Source organism: Haliotis rubra, unplaced genomic scaffold, assembly GCF_003918875.1.
Source record: "Haliotis rubra isolate DU_JTF1 unplaced genomic scaffold, ASM391887v1 Scf229, whole genome shotgun sequence".
Taxonomy (NCBI): domain Eukaryota; kingdom Metazoa; phylum Mollusca; class Gastropoda; order Lepetellida; family Haliotidae; genus Haliotis; species Haliotis rubra.
The window spans coordinates 1423767-1445462 of NW_025766325.1; the positions used below are offsets into that span (position 1 = coordinate 1423767).

Below are 21696 nucleotides of genomic sequence, written 5' to 3' on the forward strand. Positions count from 1 at the left end.
ATTCTAAAAGAATTCTTGGTGTATATACAATTATTCCATACCACTTATGTGTTTCTTTTTTTGGAAGCCAAAAAGCAGTTGTTATATTTCTTACTTCACAGTTTATGGAAGACTGTTGATTCAGACACATTTTAATTCCCTGCAGTCAGACAAACCAAAAGTAGAACTGGGACATCTATGTTGCCATCCTTTTTGTTCAAATATAACTTTGAATTGAATACTTCAGTGTCAGTGTTTCAGGAAATTGGTCCATGTTGTCATTAGAGGAGTTTGCATCTACCAAAAAATGAGGGGAGATTACTCTCTTACATAAATATCAGTTAAAGATTCACTGAATATTCTGGACCAAACAATCCAATGATTGCAGTGCAGTATAACCTTAATGACAAGTGAGCTTTGAACATATGGCTGAAATAATCCTGATGTGGCATTTTATGTTATTTACAATTTACTTAGTAATTCAGGGGCCATATACACAGGGCATTCATAACTTGACACAGGCTTACAAATATCTTAGCCCATGTGACAATTTGGTCATGTCCCAGGTGATTAAACATGAGAAAAGATTAGTTGTCATTTCAGAAATAAATAATACTTCACTGCATTTTTATTGCCACATCGGTAAAATCTGTTGAAAAGTGGCACTAAATAGTATCTTAAGGGCAACAGAAAACATTTCCAAGGTCATTCATCTCTACCAAAAGAAGTGTCCATTGTACAAAAGCAAGTAGATCATGCTGCTAAATAGTAACTATCTTTACAGGCAACAGAAAAAAACATTTCCAAGGTCATTCATCTCTACCAAAAGAAGTGTCCATTGTACAAAAGCAAGTAGATCATGCTGCTAAATGGTAACTAGTATATTACAGGCAACAGAAAATATTTCCATGGTCATTCATCTCTACCAAAAGAAGTGTCCATTGTACAATAGCAAGTAGATCATGCTGCTAAATACTTACTAGTATATTACAGGCAACAGAAAATATTTCCATGGTCATTCATATAAACACAAGAAGTGTCCATTGTACAATAATAAGTAGATCATGCAGCTAAGTAGTACTATTAAAGGCAACAGGTCATTCATCTCTACCAAAAGCAGAGTCCATTGCGTGTGTTTGTGAATCATTATCAAATAGTGATGATACCAGGTGTACGTGAACAAGTCTGTGGCATAGCGAAGATACTGTCACAATAAACCTATTCAACTTGATGTGACAAGTCTATGGCAAAGTGAAGATTCTGTCACAGTTAGCCTAATTATCTTGCCCAGGAAAAAACGGTCACAACTTCACTGCTGTGATCTGAAGTCTCTATCGACAATAATCACATCTGTTTCCATATTTCATGCAATTTGTCCTCGGCCAGAAGATTGTCAACATTTCAAACCCTTTAGAAATGATCCCAGGTCTTCTCTAAAGTCATCGTTGGACTTTGGAATAAAGCAAACCTTTAGCTGGAACTTTCTTTCCCCAATCTGATATTTTCGGAAATGACTAAAGAGACTTAAAAGATCCAACTTGACGATGGATGATCTGGTATCTGGGAGCTGATCAGTTAGAATTGAATACACCTTCTTCCAGAGACCTTGACCAAGACCTTGGGTGTTAGGTACTGCTGGGTGTCTCGGACTAGCATCCTCTGTCACTGTAAGACTCTTTTGTGGACTCCCAGCAGATGATGAAGCATGAGGATTCTGTTTATCAAAACCTCTGGTCAATTCATCTGTTGAACTTTGCAGTTCTGTGCTTGAAGCAGCCTTGGAATCAATTCTGCTGCTGCCATGAATTTTCCCTTCTTTGTCTGACTGGTTGTATTTGCCAAGGGTATCGCCCGTCATATCTTTGAGAAAGTTTTTTTGATTCACATATCTAAACCTATCTGTGACCACATGATGAGTTTGTTTCTTCTGCACGTACATTTTTGCCTCAAGACTTTGCAAGATCTTCTCACATGTCATAGGAAATTCACTCCGAACCTGTGTCATCAATGCATCAGCAGTTTCCATTGTCCTATCTTCTGACTTGTCCCTTGCCGCCAAAACATAAACAATCTCTCTTTCTTTAAAGAGGCTCATGAATCTATCTTTTTCATCTCTTCTAGCTTTGATTTCATTGCACGCTGATTCTTTTCCATTCCCTTTCCTTTGCTAGTTCTCCAAGGGTGTCCCAGATTTTCTACCTGATTTCTTTGTTTTCTCTCTGTGAAGCGGTCCCACATTTCATCAAGAACAGTTTTGGTCATGTGACTAGTCAGTGCCCTGAAGAGGATATCTGCAGAGTTTCGAATCTGAGATGCGACGACTCTTGTGTGGTGTTGTCAAAGCCTTCCTTGACATGGATGATGTACGTGTGTGTCTGATTGTACATGATTATATCAAACATTTCTATGTTGTTAATGAGCATTCGGTCTCCAACTAGGAACCCAGTCTGTAATGGCTTTCCTGTCATGGTGATTAGTTTGTCCAAAAGGATGTAAGTGTCATTGTACATACCTTCCGTCAGAGGTGTGTTCATTCTGAGAAATATTTGTAGAATGGGTCTTCATCATGTTCATGATCTGTTTGTTTGATACGAGCACACTATGCCATCTTCAACCTCTGTAACTTTTCACAAAGAGACCTCAAGCGCTTCTTGGTTGGCCTCCTGTAGGTCCAAGACCTTCCTCCCTAGGAGAAAATCAGTCAGAAATGCATTAAGAAATCCAGTGAAAATGGCTTTGTTGTCAGTTTGACAGATATTTTCCCTGCCTGTGAATGAACCCATGGCAAAGGCAGTATGTCTGCAGAGGTGATTGTTTGCTCTTTTTATGACAGACTTGAAACTTTCATCCAGCATTTGGAAATATTCAAGTTTTATTTTCAGCCATTTCCCACACCAAAAGTAGTAAGATTTGGAGAGAGATGTGAAATGTGATTGGATGAAGCTGGTGATGGGTTTCTTTGGGCTTAGCTGCTCCACCAGCATTGCGCAGGGACATCTTTACATCAGTATGCAGTATTTCGCCAGAAATCTTGTTTGACGAGTAATGTTCTTTTAAGGCATCTGCAACATCTTTGAACTTTGGTGGACTCTCTGTCCACTTTTTATGGGAGACCTCTTTGATTTTGTGTCTAGGAAAGCCTATACTCAATTGCATTTAGCCAGAGATCAAGATCACCACAAGAAAGCTGGATGTAGTCTTCACATTTGTTATTGAGATATTTGTCGATTCTTTTGTACAAGTCTTCTTGAAGCTTCTTGATTGTCTCCTTGTTGTGTTCTTCCTGCATCAAGTCAAACATTGCAAATGTTTCGTCATCTTTTCTTCAGCTCTTTGACTGGAACCAAACTGGTATGTAGGCTCATTTCTGTCAATAGTTGCAAAATGAGAAACTATTTTCTGCATGTCAAATATGTTTGGAAATCTTGTCCTAACCTCAATAGAAAGTTTTTAATTGCAATTGATGGGCGTTTGTTTCTCCAAGTGTTGCAGATCTCGAGGATTGATGCCATCTTTTTGGTTTAGCAATGTACTTGTGGACAACCACGTCTATGACATCCCAAATGTTGATGGTTCCTCCTCCTGGGATGTATTGTTTCCTGACTTGTGACGTGTCTCCTGTCACATTCCTTGTATCCAGCTGAATTGTTGTTGGCTCCAGAAGTCGTCTTGCTATCTTCTTTGGAAATTCTGGACAGCTTCTCTGATCAACATGTCTGTAAGCCATTCCTGATACAGCAACAAATATTTCTGGACCATCCGTGTCTTTATAAAAGAAAATCATGTGACTTATTCTTTGATTAACATGCTGTAATTGCCTTGGTTTTATGATAGACTCGATGGCAGGCAACATTTGACACTCTGTGGGTGTTGTGCACTCAAACAGCTTAACGTGAAAGCCAGATTCATGTTCTTGTAATCTGTCAGTCACACTTTCTTTCAAAGACAGCTCCTCCAATGTTGCCTTCTGATCAGCTTTAGCTGGATCCAAAACTGAGTGCTGCGATGTACCAGGTCCATTGTTGTCCCCGTCTGTTGACTGTGATTCAAAGTATTAGGGACACCTTCAGAGATGACACTCTCTCTCTGGACATCAGATGTCTGCTGCACTTGAGGATTTATTGGTCCATCAGTGCCCCTTTGTCTTCTGTCTAGGCGTTTCTCCCTCCATGTTTCCTTTTCCTTTTCTTGCCTGCTGCTGTTCTCAATGCCGATGGTGGACATACCCGTTATTGAGCTTGTTACATGGTCGTTTGACCCCTGTCCCGCTTTTAGATTCGTGATGTCGTTGTGATTGACTTTTCAATTGAAATTCTCCTGACTTGTTATGGTCTCATGATCCCTCCATTAAAGTTTATATGTACCTTTGACATTGTTATCGTACGTTTCAACTGGGATAATATTTTTGACAATGCACTGTTTCTTTATGTGGCGAATATATATATATATATAAAGTGATGAGAATACCGAGCGTACATTAGTACATATATAAGAAGAAGTTTCTGAAATAATCACACGACACGGATCTTCTCAACATGTTTCACGTTTATCTTCAGGGAGAATATATATATAGTCATGACTTTTGTAACCCTATGTCCATCTCATAATGTCATGTATCAGGTAAAGGGTACGTTAAGATGTGAATTAAGTGAATTAATAACCATTGCTTCAGTGTGGCTGGTTGTTGTCTTACAAAGCTTTTAAAATGAACCCATAAAGATCCGGGTTAGAATTGTTTTCAGCAACCCTGCTAATCCTTAGTTGGACTGAGTGAGTTTAGTTTTACGCCGCTTTTAGCAATATTCCAGCAATATCACGGCGGGGGACACCAGGAATGGGCTTCACACATTTTACCTATGTGGGGAATCGAAGCCGGGTGTTCTGCATGACGAGTGAACGCTTTAACCACTCAGGCTATCCCTTTGTCCAAAGAGGCAACTAAAGGGATCGGGTGGTAAGACTAGCTCACTTGGTTGACACGTCACCATATCCCAATTGCATAGATTGATGCTCTTGCTGTTGATCACTAGAGTTTCTGGACGCCGCCATATAGCTGGCATATTGCTGAATGCGGCATTAAACAACAAAATGTTGTCTGCAGAATAGTGCAACTGAATATGTTTTTTAACAGTTTAAAATCCAAAGAAAGAGAAGGTCATGTAGTTGTAAGCATTAACATTCAAAATATTTTCGGCATTCCTACTGAGGAAAAACAATACGTCCACCTAATTTAACAAAATTAAACCGGATTGTGCATACTCTACTTCGTTTGAAAACAAAATGACAAAGTTATGCTCATAGGTTGTTCTTTTAGTATGGTAGAACTTAGAAGTATGGTAGTCCGAAAATCAAATCATGGTGAAACAGCTGAAGTTTTGTTGAATCAAACGGGACAGAAAGTTGAACCGTACCTCCATCAACACATGTACTGAACCACATGATAGGAACTGGAATGACCAATTACAATGGTCATAGATATGGGTGCAGTGGCGCGCATACTGGAAGTCGTATTCCAACCTCAGCAACTCAAGTTTCTGGGCAGAAGCATTAGGTGCGTTCCAAGACACGAATCGCAAATTCATCGGTCAACAACAGATCGAAGGGCTTGCTCACTTTTCCAAAACGGAAGCGCAACAATCGCTCTCTCGCCTTGCCTTGGCATAGAACGAAATAGTAAATTTATGACTACTTTGAAAATGTGGAGCAACCCAGAATTTCTTGCTCTGTCAAATCAAATTTCCGTCGGCCAACAACAAGGAGAGTTCTATGGATACGGCAGACGTCACACTGGTGTGATTGTGAGAAAGCACGAGCAAGCTGTCCCCGTAAAATTGTTTTTGCAACACACTCGTATTCTGAATTCACTGTTGGGGGATTTCTAGGGAGATGTTTAACAGTGAGCAGCCATGACATAAGTCTCCTTGGTGTCTGAATCGTAAGATCAGGTGCAAACTGTACCAGATTCATCAATTGCACGTTGTTTCTTCGATCTAAATTCATGCCTCTTTATGCCACAAGGACTCAATAAATATTCACAGAAATCCTAAAATTTGAATTCGACAACAAAAACGTGTAATCCACAATGTAAACAAAAAAAATAATTTAATGCAGATCAAAATGATTTAGTTTTTTACATTTAATGGGAACAGATCAGCTAATCAGAATGCAGGAATTACAATCATAACAATGGAAATTTATGTATGTAAACTTGAATTAAAAACTACATGTAAGTTTATATAAATGTCAACAAGAGGTTTGGGTTGTTTTTTTCTATGTAAAGTGAGTCAGTTAAAATTTTACGTCACATCGCCATATTCCCAGTCATATCGGTACTTTTCTACTTAAAGTTGATGTAATTTGAATATGAAATTTGTCGTGACCAAATTATTAATTACCTGTGGTTCTGCAGGTGTTCTGGCTGAGTCCCCTCGCCTGAAACACAAACAAGACCAACATAATTTCACTTTGTATTCATGGAGAGCGGGTAGCTGGTGTTCCTGCAATATTATTAGGGCGGTGGGGTAGCCTAGTGGTTAAAGCGTTGGCTCGTCACGCCGAAGACCCGGGTTCGAATCCCCACATGGGTACAATGTGTGAAGCCCATTTCTGGTGTCCCCCGCCGTGATGTTGCTGGAATATTACTAAAAGCGGCGTAAAACCAAACTCAGTCAGTCAGTCCTGCAATATTATGTGAGCAATATCTAACTGATTTAATAAGCAGTTAAAATTCTCTCTAATGCATAACTCTTAAATCAGCCTTTATCTGTCACCTCAAACAGACACAGGAATGGAATATATTCCGAAATGTGTCACTGGGCACCTGGCAGATAATTTACGTGTGCCTTTATTTTTCACCTCACATTCAGTGTGCCTGTTCAGTTTAAGCAAACATGCACTGAATGACCTCATGAATTTGCTTTCCACACGCGCATTTCGTGTTTTTCATCTTGATGGGCTAGAAAGTCAAGGTTTGCTCCTGAACTTACAATTAAACAGAAAAAGAAAAATGTCGAAATTTATCAGTGTCAAGTTTTTAATTTTGCTGAGTATATCTGTGTGAAGATGGACGTACAATACATACCAGACGATGGAGCAAAGAAACTGAGAATGGATGGTTGACTCATGTCCCTGCCTATATCGTCCTCCCTGAAACAAAATGTAATACGTGAAGCACGTGAGCGAGTTTGGTTTTACGCCGCTTTTAGCAATATTCCTGCAATATCACGGCGGGGACACCAGAAATGGGCTTCACAAATTGTACCCATGTGGGAATCGAACCCGGGTCTTCGGCGTGACGACCGGACGCTTTAACCACTAGGCTACCCCATTGCCCCTGAAACACCTGAACAAGTTGGGGATGGGTTTGATTATTGCTTTGCTTTGTCTGATCCAAACTCGACTACTCATGCAGTTTCCATATTGCCCATGGTAGAGTGGGATTTGCTCCAGGAAACACTGACTGAAGTAAAATCGCACACATTCACTGTGTCACGGCCACAAAATCATCGGTCCCCAAAGAATAGTGTCTTTCGTTTCAATGTTTGTATCTCAAAGGGCAGGATTCGGTTCTACCGGTGTCAAAGTAATATCGTAGCGAATCTAGAGATAATTCCAACCAACTAAACACAATGAATACAACTTCATAATACTACAAAAACAGTCCTGTCAATTTTATGATGTCGGAGAAATATGTTTTTCTGCGTTTTCTTAACTATTTCATTATCCTGTCTGGGTGATGTCATGTTGAATTCAAAAATACCTCCACGCTCGGGCTGCTATGATTTAGGCATATATTCCGTGATTCAAGCCGTATCCATTCCTACATTCAACTCGTTATTCACGATCACTAGGATCGAATATTCCTGACTTTTAACACGTGAATGTCCGGGTAAGAATTAGACTTCAGTATCCCCATGCTTGTCGTAAGAAGCACAGGGCGTGTCACGCTTAGGAAACAGCGTTAGAAAGACATATAGGTATATAGACCCTTCCCTAGTTCTATAGAAAGGAAAGGGATGTAACGACGGAACCACCCCCATGGTTTTGGAGAAAATGTCTGCTTACTGTCGAGGAAATGATTTGTAGATGTTGCAATAAGTTTTAGACCCGTGGAATGGCGCTGCCGATCGAATCTAGCCCTACATGCCATAGGTGCTGTCAACGTGGCTGGAATTATTAAACGAATTTAAAAGGTGAGTTTTCGCTGTCATGGGTGATCCATGATTTTGGCTTGGAATTGCATTGAGGTAGCTGTTTTCGGTGAGTCGTGGGTATAACTTTTGAAATAATGATCCGATTGTGACCATTTATAGCTCATTTTGTAGGAAATCATCTCGCTTATGATCCATAGGCCTCGACGGGGCCTTACAAATAGTTTACGTGGTGAAATCTAACTTAGATTGAGGAGGGGGTGGTTCCGTCGTTACATCCCTTTCCTTTTTAGTACTAGGGTAGGGTCTATATACCTATATGTCTTTCCAACGCTGTTTCTAAGCGTGACACGCTATATAGAACTAGGGTAGGGTCTATATACCTATATGTCATTCTATATATATAGAACTAGGGTAGGGGTCTATATACCTATATGTCATTCTATATATATAGAACTAGGGTAGGGTCTATATACCTATATGTCATTCCATATATATATAGAACTAGGGAAGGGTCTATATACCTATATGTCTTTCTAACGCTGTTTCTAAGCGTGACACGCCCTGTGGTAAGAAGCGACTAACGGGATCAAGGGGATCCAGAGTGCGGCGTTAAACAACAAACCAACCAACCAAACTGATTTTTCAAAGTGGCGTCTCTTTACTTGAATTCGTGTTATATTTATCAAAGTAGAGATAATCAAAATGGAATATATTCAATACAGTGTTCATGGAAATGGCGAAAGACAGATTTGAATGACGAATGTGAATGTCCATTTTGAGTGAGTGGTAGTGAGTGAGTTTGGTTTTACGCCGCTTTTTAGCAATATTCCAGCAATATCACGGCGGGGGACACCAGAAAAGGGCTTAACACATTGTACCCATGTGGGGAATCGAACCCGGTCTTCGGCGTGACGAGCGAACGCCTTAACCACTAGGCTACCCCACCGCCCCATGTCCATTTTGAACAGATTCCACCATATGTTCTAATAATTTAGGATTGCACGCTCTCATTTTAAGTACAAGCGTGTTAAATGCGTCCCAACCGCAATTCGAGCCCACAGCCCTGACTCCGGCACCTAATCGCCAGCACACAAAGTCAGCTATATAACCCAGTCAGATACACCTTTTGTGCCTTCATGGCTAGTACCAGTGAACGAATTAAGTTTCCTTTCCCCATGACTTTCAGTCTTAAATAAGGATTGGTTTTAATATATGATATAATATATCATAGCAGTATCAGCAATGCCATTCTAAATTTTCGCTCGTAAAGACGTCAAATTCCAGTGTGTGTTTTACGGGTGCAAGTTGGCCTTTCAATTCCACACAATCCAAAGATATCTGTATAGAATATAGCAAAAAATACAATTCAGGCGATAAAGTTGAGGTAAATTGTTCCTTCTGGGCCACTTTCGGCTTGTGTTAATCCCATACATTTTATGATCAGCCAGTGGAGCCTCACTGACGAGGGCAGGGAAGTCCCCGAACGGGTTTCCCTGTTTACATTCACTCGTTTCTTAAATATAGTATTACACGGGACATCGTTCAGCATTCTCTATTTCATCATTTAAGTCTTCTCTCATGAGTGTCTAAGATAGACTTGAAGATATATACTGAACCACCAAAGAAACGTCACCCTACCAAAATATTTGCCAGATATGTTTCTTCTGAATGTTAATTAATTTTTACTCTTTATATTTTAGCTAGACCTGATTCGTAGCCAATGTTCAAGGATCTTGGTTTCCAGATGCTGTATTTGATACAAAAACATGTCGTCAAAACGCAGTTACTAAAGTAATGATGGGACGAGGTTTTGTGCGTATTTCATGAAAAAAATGACAATGCACATGCATCCCGAGGTGTCATCCCTATAAGAAGAGCCACCGAACATGCACCGAATCATTCACTGTTCGGACAGTAGGGACATGCCACTATTATCAAGGGAACAGAGGGACCAAGCTTTAGGAAGACTGAATGCTGGCCAGACTGCAAGACATGTTTGCAAATCATTTTTTCTGTTCATGTTCAAACAAAACCGCCTGCAGCAACGAAGTCCAAGCCACTGGAAGCACAGCCGACCGTCCCTCGCAGTGGCAGTCCGCCTGTGACAACGTTGAGGCAAAATCGGCAGAATGTCCGTCATCACCTGCAAAATCGTTTCGCTAGGGCTACGGAAACTGCACAGCCAACCGTTGGCAATAACCAGAGACCAATCAGCGCCGACACAGTGCGGAGGCGTTTGAGGCAGAGAAACGTCAGATGTCGCAGGCCTTACTGGGGTCCCATCCTCACTGTTCGACATGCTCGTGGTCGCCTCCAACGGCCAAACATCATCGGAATTGGCTTCACCGGGAGTGGCGAACTGTAGTCTTCCCGACGAAAGCCGATATTGCGCCTCGACGGCTGATGGCAGAGTGAGAGTGTGGCGACGACTCGGGGAGCGTTTGCAGATGATGTGTCCTGAAACAGACTCCGTGGGGAGGTCCGAGCATAATGGTGTGGGTGCTATTGCTCTCAATCACAAACTAGGCCCTATGATGTTCCAGAATATTTGGTCCTGGTAGAGGAAATGGTATAATATCTGCCCGCTAGATTGATCAAGCGCTGAGACCACATGTGCCACATGTTGGTCTTCATGGAAACCACATCTCCAGCATGACAACGCGCGAGCCCATACTGCCAGAGCAACTACAGACTTTCTCCGTCAACACGGCATACAAACTCTTCAATGGCCTGCCCTCAGTCCTGACTTAAACCTGATAGAACACTTGTGGGACGAGATTCAGAGGAGGCTCAATGATGTGCGACGAAGGCCGACAACTGCGGCTGAAACTCTCTCAGGCGTATCATCGAGTGTGGGCGCAAGTTCCTATGGCCTTCATCAACCGTCTCATCCATTCCATGTACAGACGATGCAACGCTGTTGTCAACGCTCAAGGAGGCCATACACGTTACCTGTCGTCATTTTGACTTGTCATTTTCTGAAATTCGTCTTTAAGTATTGATTATCAAACATGTTAATTTTGAAATCTTTCCGACAATTATTATGTTTTTTCACATGTTTAAATTAAACTGATTACCAATTTCAAAAAGGAGTGACGGTTTTTTTTGCGGTTCAGTATATTTATAGAAATTATTGTCTAAGAAAATTGAATCACTGCTATTACTTACTATTATACAGATACAAATATATATTCAGACAGATGTCGGATACACACTCATACACTGTAGCTGCCTTTAGATATAGTGTTTTTCATTATATTCTCATCGGTTAATTAAACTATAATAACTGTTACACGTCATTAATTAGCTGTAATACAAGTTATAGTATTAAATATAACTTTGTTTACCTCGTATGGTAATAAACATAGGAAGACACTTGTAGCTTTCACCCCTATTTAGAAACAAAATGGACTAGTCCAATAATCGAGCTTTATTTTTCGTTCATTCTTGGAAGCGATAAGAGGTGTATTGTCTGAGCTCTACATAATAAAGTTATCAAGCTCCTCAGTTCTTTTATCTCAGTATAAATATGATAATAATCAATTCCTAATAAAACCGAGGTGTTAATTATACGAATATTTTGCGGATATACTATCCATGTAAGCTTAAATCTGTACATATTCATCCCAGCAGAGAGGTTTAAAATGGCGGGTGCTGGTGTTTGACCTGCATCGTGACGTCACAGCCTGTCGCCTGATTTGAAAATGTGCCTATTTAACTATTTTTCTAACGGTTAATGGTATAATCTAAATGAATATACAAACAATACTCGTAGAATAAGAGGGATAATAATGTTGTTAGATGATTCAAATATGAAGGAATTAGGTTTGTACAGTTTGCACAGCTTCAAGCTTCAGCCTACATCAAGTCCCCTTGCTTGTTTGATCGTGTCACCATAAAATAGACATTTTATCGTTTATGTCATTATAAACCATATAGTAATTCTTGTTAATACTACCATGATGACTATTAAATGAATATTATGTGAATAAACTACCTAGGTAAACCTATATTTAAATAATTTCATTCTCAACAGAGGAGTTTAAAGCGCTGTCAACTCGTCTGACCTATATTCACTCGAGCTCTGTGTCGTTATGTACCACTCTCCTACCCAGAGTTCCATGCGGCAAAGCCAGCATAGTACCTCTCTGCCACAGGCCAGAAAATGTGACGATGCGTCACATCTTGCACCGGCCATTCAATATAATGTACAGATATCTTTTACTCTTTTATATTTGACAAGTCTACACATCTAACTAAACATCTTTAATAGAATGAATTAGTTTCACTGAGAAATTATCCAAAAACACGTAACACTATTTCGATTTGCGTAGCGATCTTTTGTTTACATAGGTTGTACGGCTCCACGTGCTGTCATCGAAGCCGACGGAGAGCAAACGATGCAGCCATTTGATATCTAAATATGTACTGTCATAAACCTTACTGTCGCAGTTGTGGAAGAATATGTATGTAACAATGTAACACATTATGAAGAGAGTGCCGAAAAGCTTCCGTGAGTCCAGTCTCTTCTTATTATGAATATGCGCGTTTGATTACAAACAAGAGAAAAAGTCCGGTCACGTGATAGGCAAATTAGCCTGTGGCAGTGATGTTATGTTAAGTCATCGCTGTGCCGGAGTGTGGTTATGTACAGCTTTGCCGCTACAGTTGAACTATTTTCTAATCGTTAATGAGTTGATATATATAAAGTATCGGTAGGATGAATGAGAGAATTGGTCTTAGGTGGTAAAAATATGTATTAATTAAGTATTGACAGTTGAAGCAGTTACTCCCTAGTTTATCCATGTAAACAGTGTAAACATGGTAACCCGCTCGGGGAATACCCCCGCCACGGTTTAGTCTCTATTCGCCTACATCTCAATTTGCCTACATCCTATTTTCGCATACAAAAACAATGTAGGCTAATTGGGATTAGAACATGCACCCTACTCTTATAATGAACCTGACTCCACTGGTCAGTGCCATACTAATCAGGTAAATCTTCCAAATTATCCTTACTCATCTCTAAATTACTTCTTAACGACACACATTTTGGAAAAAGTAAGCATAAATGGATAATGAATATTAAATATATTTTTGACGAAATTGGACTTAGTTATATCTGGAATTCCCAAAATTTGAAAATTTGAATAAACTAAAATTACTGTTTATTAGGGCTCCTTGCCACAAGGCAGGAGACCTATTGGAATCGTTAATGTTTTTATTATTTATTATTCCGCCGTATTTTGTACCAGTCCTACAAAAAGCACCGCTGGACAGAATCGCTTGAAAAAAATCACCAAGGTGCCGACAGTGCTGAAGTTGTTTCTGCAAAAATCTCAAGTCTCTAGTCCCAATAGCAAAGGGAGATAATTCAAAATTAATTCAAAATTTTCAATTTCCAAAGCAAAAATCTCAAGTCTCTAGGCCCAATAGCAAAGGGGAGATAATTCAAAATTAATTCAAAATTTTCAATTTCCAAAGCAATAATCTCCGAAACTACAAGTCCGATGACTACCAAATTTCTGGAGCAGGTCTGGAATCCGATTACCGATTAAGGAAATTTCACGTTTTTGACGGGTAGGCTGAATTCCGGTCGATTCCAGAACACTAATTGTTTTAACTGTAAACCGAAGGACAACGGAGCTACAGCCTGTCAAAGAGGGAACTCTTTCTTCTCCTTAAAAGGCACATGACCCCGCGACCTCGGCTGCATTTGGAAGATCCGCTCGCCTATCAAAAACGTGTTCTGGCTCTGTTTTGGACGATTTAAAGCCCTCAAATACGTTTCAAACACACTCTGAAACCAACCGTCCGATTTCGACTAATATTTACCTGTACATGTAGGCTGTTAGTTCTGATCATATCTGCCGATTTCAGTAATGTATCTCCAAACACAACAGAGAGTCAAATGACTATATTTTCCACACTACAGTTGCTATCGGTGCACGATGAAAGTTAGCAGTACTAGTATGTGTCCCAAACGTTTGGTGATGTTGTATGCTGCATGTGGATAGTAACACCGTTTGGTACATATGTTGTTCATGCTTGTTCGAGGTAAATGAAATAGCATGTATCAAAATGTACAGTAAATAATAACAAGAACAAGAAGTTAATTGGAAAGTACAGAAACAATGTGATGATAAAGGCTTACATATGTAGAAGCCAGTGACAATGGATTACATTTAAAAGCCAGTGGGATATACAGAGCAGGAGAGGTTGGACATGTTTATACAAGTTATCCAAGCAGTTAGGGTTGGTTGATGAGTTCGTCGTATGCTGAGGGGATGAAATAATCTTGATCAGGGGTCGGGGTCGTTTGACGTGGATGGCATAAGTTAATACCCGTTTGATAAAGCCAGATTGTTTGCCACGATTGTGTATTCTGCCCAGTTCATTTTGTGATTGAAGTTGGTCTGAATGTCTTCTGAGATAGCTGATTTGTTGTCGAATTTGTTTGTTGATGCCTTGTGCTCTTTCACTCTGGTGTTTACTGGCCTAGATGTTTTGCCAATGTAAGAATCTACATCGAAAGTGTCATTATCCACACAATACTACACAATCCTTTGTATCTAACCCATCTAACCCTGGACCATATGAGTTCAAAGTTAACGAATGACGAATTTCCCATTACTGGCAGTGATATGATCCCTATTCACAGTAGCCATTACTACTTTCAACATCTACATCACAGGTACAAGTGGCTAGATTGTATCAAACCAAAGGAGCCCAGCATCGCTGCTCGTAGCTATATTATTGTATTGTCTTCTTTAATTACACTATTTCCTTTTACATGCTAGTTTTATGTTCATATGTGTGATACTCTACAGCTTTAACTCTTCACAATGTTTTCATTTTTGTATTGTATAAATTGTTTTCTTCACGATATGGCTGAGATATTGCCGATGTGACGTTAAATATTAACTCACTCACTCACTCTATTGCGTTTATCCATTAGTGTTATTACAGGCTACCTCCCTTTGTCCATTCCCAAGATATTGGCTTCTAGATGTCCACTGTTCATCACCTATCAACACTACTTAACTGTTAAATGTTGGCTTCTAACAGCACTAATTAACTAGATTCCATTCAGTGCTAATTAACTCTTAAGTGCTGGCTCCTATTTGTTCAATTGTTTTGCCTGCATCTTTGTTATCTTATTACTTTTGTTGTTCTTACATGTACATTTACGTGTATATGCTATTTGTCTCATACCATTCATTCACCTGATGAAGGGAGTAGGGATTTACTCCGAAACGTTGTGTTCCTCTAAATATAGAAGCAACACCCATAAATAATTCTCTTTCAATGTTATACTGACTGATTTTTGCTAAAGTGTTAAATTGTGTATAATGATGTTTGTCCATTTTCGGAAGTGTCTTGTATAAATCATTTGTATATGCATGTACATGTATGTTCTTATGTAAATTATAGCTTTAGGTAATCATCTTGAATACAGTAATTGTATATACATCTCTCTCTCTCTCTCGCTCCCTCCCCCTCTCTCTATCTCCTTGGGGCCTAGAAGAGTAATTTTAAAGAAACCAGACACAATCCACCATCAAGGACTCAGATTAAGCTTGGGTGCATTTGGAACAGCCCCTTTGATAACCTGAATGCTGCATTAGATTGCTCCTCCAGTACACAACAAAAGTATGTTCCAATCCTGTTATGACTCTGTTTTAAGAACACTTTTATGGGAAACCAAAGCTCTATATCATGACTATATCAAGTTATATATTTACAGTTATAGGTAAATTATAAAAAGAAAAACAGCTAGATTATCACAGGTATAAATTTAAAACTAGTAATTAAACCTAAAACAGTTCAACTAAAGTAAACGATACAATATAAAAACAGACTATATATCACCAACAACTGAAGGTACATCACCATACTAGAGACCATGGGGATTTTCAGTACCTTTGCTACCTGCATGGACCCTGGCTGGATTTACATCATACCTTCAGCCGTTTTCGATTGTAGTCAGATGTAGCCATAATTTAAAATTTAAAAGATGCTAAAAATTTGGCAAGTGTAAATTTACTGAATGTTTTGGGGCCTTATGTATCCTCTCAGCTGGACACTATTTTTACAGTGCTTCAACCCCTTTGAGGTTACAGCCACTAATAATCGCAGTTGCTAATGTATTCTATCATTTATGATAAAGCAATATTTATCTATTTACAAAACATATTGTTCAAAATGAATCTAATAACTCAATTTCTTTACAAAACATAATTATTAAATGATAATTTATATTGAAAAAGATCTTTGATTGTTTTGACACTGACATATTTATCCCTTTGTGATGGAAAAATCATGCTTGACCGAGATTCTTTAATCACAAGAGATGCAAAATGGAGGATCTTCACCTTTCAATAATTCGCTTATTCGCATAACTCCAATAAATTGGTATCAAAGATAATCATCGGCTTCTGTTTTCTGTGTAGTGATAGTGCAGGACATCCCTTCAGCAAAATCAATCCTCTTTACGTTGAGTCAGACAGGAAATTGCACTTTTCATGACTTGAATGTAGAACTTTTCTGAAAAAAGTGGGTGGTGCTTCATTAACGTTTAGATGTATATATGAAATACAGAGAACATTGCTTTAGATGCCTGTGCAGCAAAAGTCTTACAAGCGTTTGACCATAAAAGGGTGAGGAGAATATTTAACCCTAAGTACTTATAGTTAGTAACACATTTTAGCTGTTTATCACCAAAGTACCATTTCTCGTTTCTCAATATACCTGCGTTTTCTAAATACTATTATATTTGGTTTTTTTTCTGTATTCACCTCAAGACTCCATTTTTTACCAAAAAAACACCTAATACATTCAGTTGTCTGTGTAAACCTGCTACTGTAAATGAAAACATTGTGACAAACAATAGTATCATTATATCTTCAATAGCTTATAAATATTCCATGATCACCTTTATTATACAAATCAATTACAAGTTCATTTATCAAAACATGCGAATAGCACAGGGCTTAAAAACACAACCTTGGCGAACACCACATGAAGTTTCAAATTGTTGTGTGATGCCCTCTTTAGATTTTATACAAGCTTTAACTGATGAATACAAACTCTTCAATATTTTATACATTTTGCGATGACAACCTTTTTACATAACTAACATATAGAGCTTTTTTTTTCCTATTAATGTAATCAAAGGTTTTTCTAAAATCGACGAATGCCACGTAAAATCTACCCCTTTTCTACAGGGATATTTGCTGCACAACCACTGTGGATAAACATATTGTCTACCATAGAATAATCCGGACGGAAACCTGCTTTAGATTCCGAAATCAGATTACTAACATCCAAACAAATTCTTATTCGTGTTTCTAAAACAGACGTAAAACTTTACCAGTAACATTTAACAGCGAGATTCCTCTATAATTCTTCGATTCGATCAGCTTCCAGACTTAAACAAAGGAACAATCATTCCAATATTCCATACTTCGGGAAAGTGACCTGTATCTAATATCTTATTAAGCAATAAATGTAAGTATTTAAAAGCAGTTGTTGTGTCAGCCAACATAAGAAATTCTGCTGGAATACCATCTTCGCCCAGAGCCTTATTTCGTTTCAGCATACCAATACTTTCTTCAATTTCTTTTCTGTGATTTGACCCGATATGAGATCATCAGTAAAGGGCAATTTTTCCAATGATCACAGGAATGAGAATGTAAATAATCGGATACAGTTTTATCAAAGGCATCATTTTCAATTCCTGGTTCAGGACAGAGTAGTGATGTAAAATATGACAACTAGATATCTGGAGAAATACCACTTTGTACTTTCTTACCACATATAAAGGGATTTCAACGTCTTCAAAAAGTTGATCTGTTTGATTGGCATTTAGAAGTTGGTGACTTATAAGAAAGGAAGATTCTTATGGATAACAACTTATTTTTATTATAAACTGACGTGCAAAAGAAAGTACACAGGTGTAATTGTTGTTGCAATCCCAAATATGCGTTCTAACTAATAAAATTATTGAAAAACATTGATTGTATAGAACGCAACCATCATGTTTCATTTGCCAAAATGCAACCAAAACATTTGTACGTGTTTTGCACGAATGTTTTGCAAAATTGTGATTATTGTCCCATGCACCAGCACTTTTCTGACAGAGAGTATAAAACCTGTTTGTCGTGAAGACTGAACAATCACTTGACACAAATCTCACTAGGAAATGCCAAGATTGACGTCGGTGCAACGAGAACGGGCCAAAGGAATGACACAAATGGGTGCTTTCAACAGCGATATTGCAAGGACATTGGGTTGCACAAGACAAACTATAATTCGGCTATTTAATCGTATCAGTACGACAGGCCAGACATGTGATCGACCCAGAAGTGGACGTTCCAGAGTCACAACACCCCAAGAGGATCGCTATCTGCGGGGTTATTCACCTACGCAACTGGATGTTGACGGTGACGTCATCAGAAGCCACATGATTGGGTCATCGCGTAAGCCGATTCACAGTGACAAGACGACTTCGTCCTGCTAGCATGTATGGGCCTACCGACCGCTGCGTAGAATGGCCTTGACCTTCCAGCATCGTAGGAACCGTCTGCAGTGGTCTTCACTACATCGCTGTTTATTGTTACAATGTCATTTTGCTGATAAAACACGTGTATTGCAGTGTGCTTCCACATACATTTTCCATTTCATGGAAGAAACACAACCTGTGTACTTTCTTTTGCACATCAGTTTATATGATGCGACGCTTCGGTATGGATTCTTATACCGTTGTCAAGCAAGAGTGAAGTACTACAGCACAGAACAGACTTATATACATCAACAGGGATTAACTAATAACAACATGTAGGTATGAATCAAGGGGATTAACAACAACAACAAGGCACGGTGGTAATTTTGTAGTGACAATAGCAGCAAGGCAATGGTCCTTGAGGCAGAAACAATATATACATGGCTGATGAGAATAATTAGCAATGATAGCTGGAGTGCTCTAAATCTGTTGTTTTATCAGTTCATTGTATGCAGAAGGGATGAGATATCCCTGGTCTCTGTTGATTGAGGGTTTGTGTCTCTCGAATTTGAACTGCTTCTGCAAGTTTTCTTTGGTGAAGTCCTGGTGGTTTTCGATAATATATAGATGCCACATGAAAACGAACTTTATGTTCTCTGTAATATTTTGGCAGAGTGATTGGAGGGTAACTATGTATATTATCCACTGCCGAGTAATTACTTACGAAACCAGCATGAAATTCATGGATTATAAAATTAACTTCTATTCAAGTTCCAATTCTGACTTCCAAAATAGATGGGAGGACCTTACCCAGGATATTAAACAGAGCTATGCCTCAATGGGCATGGGGATCAGATGATCCTCCTTTCTTAAACAAAGTAATTATCATATGATTTCAAAAATATTGAACCAGAATGGATGCCTTTTCAATAAATCCAGGAGGTATACCACCTGAACCTGATGACTGAACACCATTTAATGTGCGAAAATCTCTCCTCCAGTAATTAATTACGTGAGATAAAACAACTGAATTGTTGCATCTTCTGTACCATGATTTGTAGTGAATTTGGCAACAGTGTCGTCAAATATAGATTGTTCATCTAAATTTCCTGGATTTTATACACCTGCTCTTCATTAACGTTCCATCGGAATTTCACACCAGATACTGTCATTGACTCTCATGCACGCTTTGTTTCATCAATATTGTTCACAAAATAAAACTGAAGCCTGCACGCGACAGGGAGGTGATCGATCTGATTCATTTTGGGATTCTACGACAAAGTCAGATATATACTGAGTGAGTGAGTGAGTGAGTTAACATTTGATGTCACTTTGGCAATATTTCAGCCATATCGTCACTCAATCAAGTTATAGATTAATAAAAAGGAAAAGAAAATATTAATAAAAATTAAAAGGAAAATTATAAAACCTGTCAACGAAGGACAGTAAAACAACTAGATTATAACAGATAGAAATTGAAAACTAGTAACCAGTACTTACATAGTTTTGACAAAATAGAACTTTATGAAACAATGCATAAAGATAGTTCGCTCGTTCTCATGCTTTGCTTCTGAAGGCGATTAAAACGCAGGGAGATTGCTGTATATATTCATCACTGAATTTCTGACCGTCTCACAAGGAATTATAACGCGTGGGTGAACCGTGTATTTTCCAATGTTTCACTGTCTACACGTAGCAAAACTATCAATATGGGATTTGTGTATATTTTACCGGAACATCCCCATTACACGGCATCAACGCACAAGGCTTTATGTAGAGTGTAGGGTATTCACATTGTTAACTGGTTGCATCGAGGGATGTCTTGTTGACGACGAGTCTGATGTTGTCCTACTTCAGCTCGGTGGCATGTATGCGACTGACAACTTTCGTGAATCGCAAGACCGTGAACCAAGTCGATTTGCTGTCTGTTGGACGTGTGAGTGTGAGGTATTCACATTGTTAACGGCCGTATTTCAGGGGATTTAACTGGAGCGTTCCCATATATTACTCATTACGGTACAAGTCTAATAGATTATAGCATTGTATCTTCTAGTCTGTTTCAGTATATATCTGGTACGTAAGTCCCCAAACATTCAAGGTAAATTAAAGTTTTCACTTTTTAATCGTAGAATATGTGTGATTTTAATATACGGCTAGATTTGTCTATATTGTTAGATTTTGTAAATGATTACCCAAGAACAGTGTCATACATTCCCCAATCAATGCGTGCACTGACAATGGTAAGTATGGTTTACTTACCAATATATCCAACTCCAAAACTCAGACAATTACCTGTTTCACAATATGCCCTGATTACAATGAATGTCTTCCGTATGGAACAATAAACTGCCGTTTAACAAGAACGTTGGGGTATACCCTCCTCCGAGAAAACACTTCATCAGTTGAATGAAATGTGGCATGAACACATGTCAGGTTGATGATATGGTCCGTTACCCTGTGCATTGTGCACTGGTGCATGCAAATGTTTTCGTGTGGATGTTATATAACTAAATTCATATGCACAACTGAACGAGAATTTGACATAAACCTCTTTATGCTGGATGGTGTGTTTATTCAGCCAAATCGCAATTAATGGCGCATGTACTGCGTCGCCGTGTATACAGTTGGGTGATTTATTTGTGCTGTTAAAATGAATCATTGTGGCGTCATGTTTTAAATATAATATATTTTACTTGATTGCACTGTGCCAAGAAGTTGTAGTTATAAAACATTATTCGTAACATATTTATGTTTGTCCCTGCATTACCCATGTAGCACGTTGTATCTGATATAACACTTTCTCAGTAAACTACAGATCTTGTACTTTTGTTGGTTTGAGTCCCATCCGCGATGCGAACCCACACTCCTAGAGTCAGGCATCTAATCGCCAGCACACCATGTCAACCATCTAACCCACTTTGCCACGGCAGGTTCCACAAAAATGGAAGTTGGGCAATTGGTAGTCTAGACCACGACCAAAAACTATGAATACAAAATACTATTTACAAAGTGGTCAAATGTATATTTGGGATAATACTTTCTTTGTGCACGTATTGTTAC

The 21696-nt window shown here is 38.8% G+C and overlaps 1 protein-coding gene across 1 annotated transcript in view; it reads right to left on the reverse strand.

Moving 5' to 3' along the window:
- Positions 1-20939, reverse strand: part of LOC124277884 — a 90949-nt gene extending 70010 nt beyond the window's left edge. The window contains exons 1-3 of the mRNA XM_046713611.1: positions 20929-20939; positions 7061-7125; positions 6375-6411 (exon numbers count right to left, since the gene is read on the reverse strand). The gene's annotated coding sequence lies outside the window, so the exon portion shown is untranslated. The remainder of the gene's footprint in view (positions 1-6374; positions 6412-7060; positions 7126-20928) is intronic.
- Between the last annotated feature and the right edge of the window lie 757 nt (positions 20940-21696).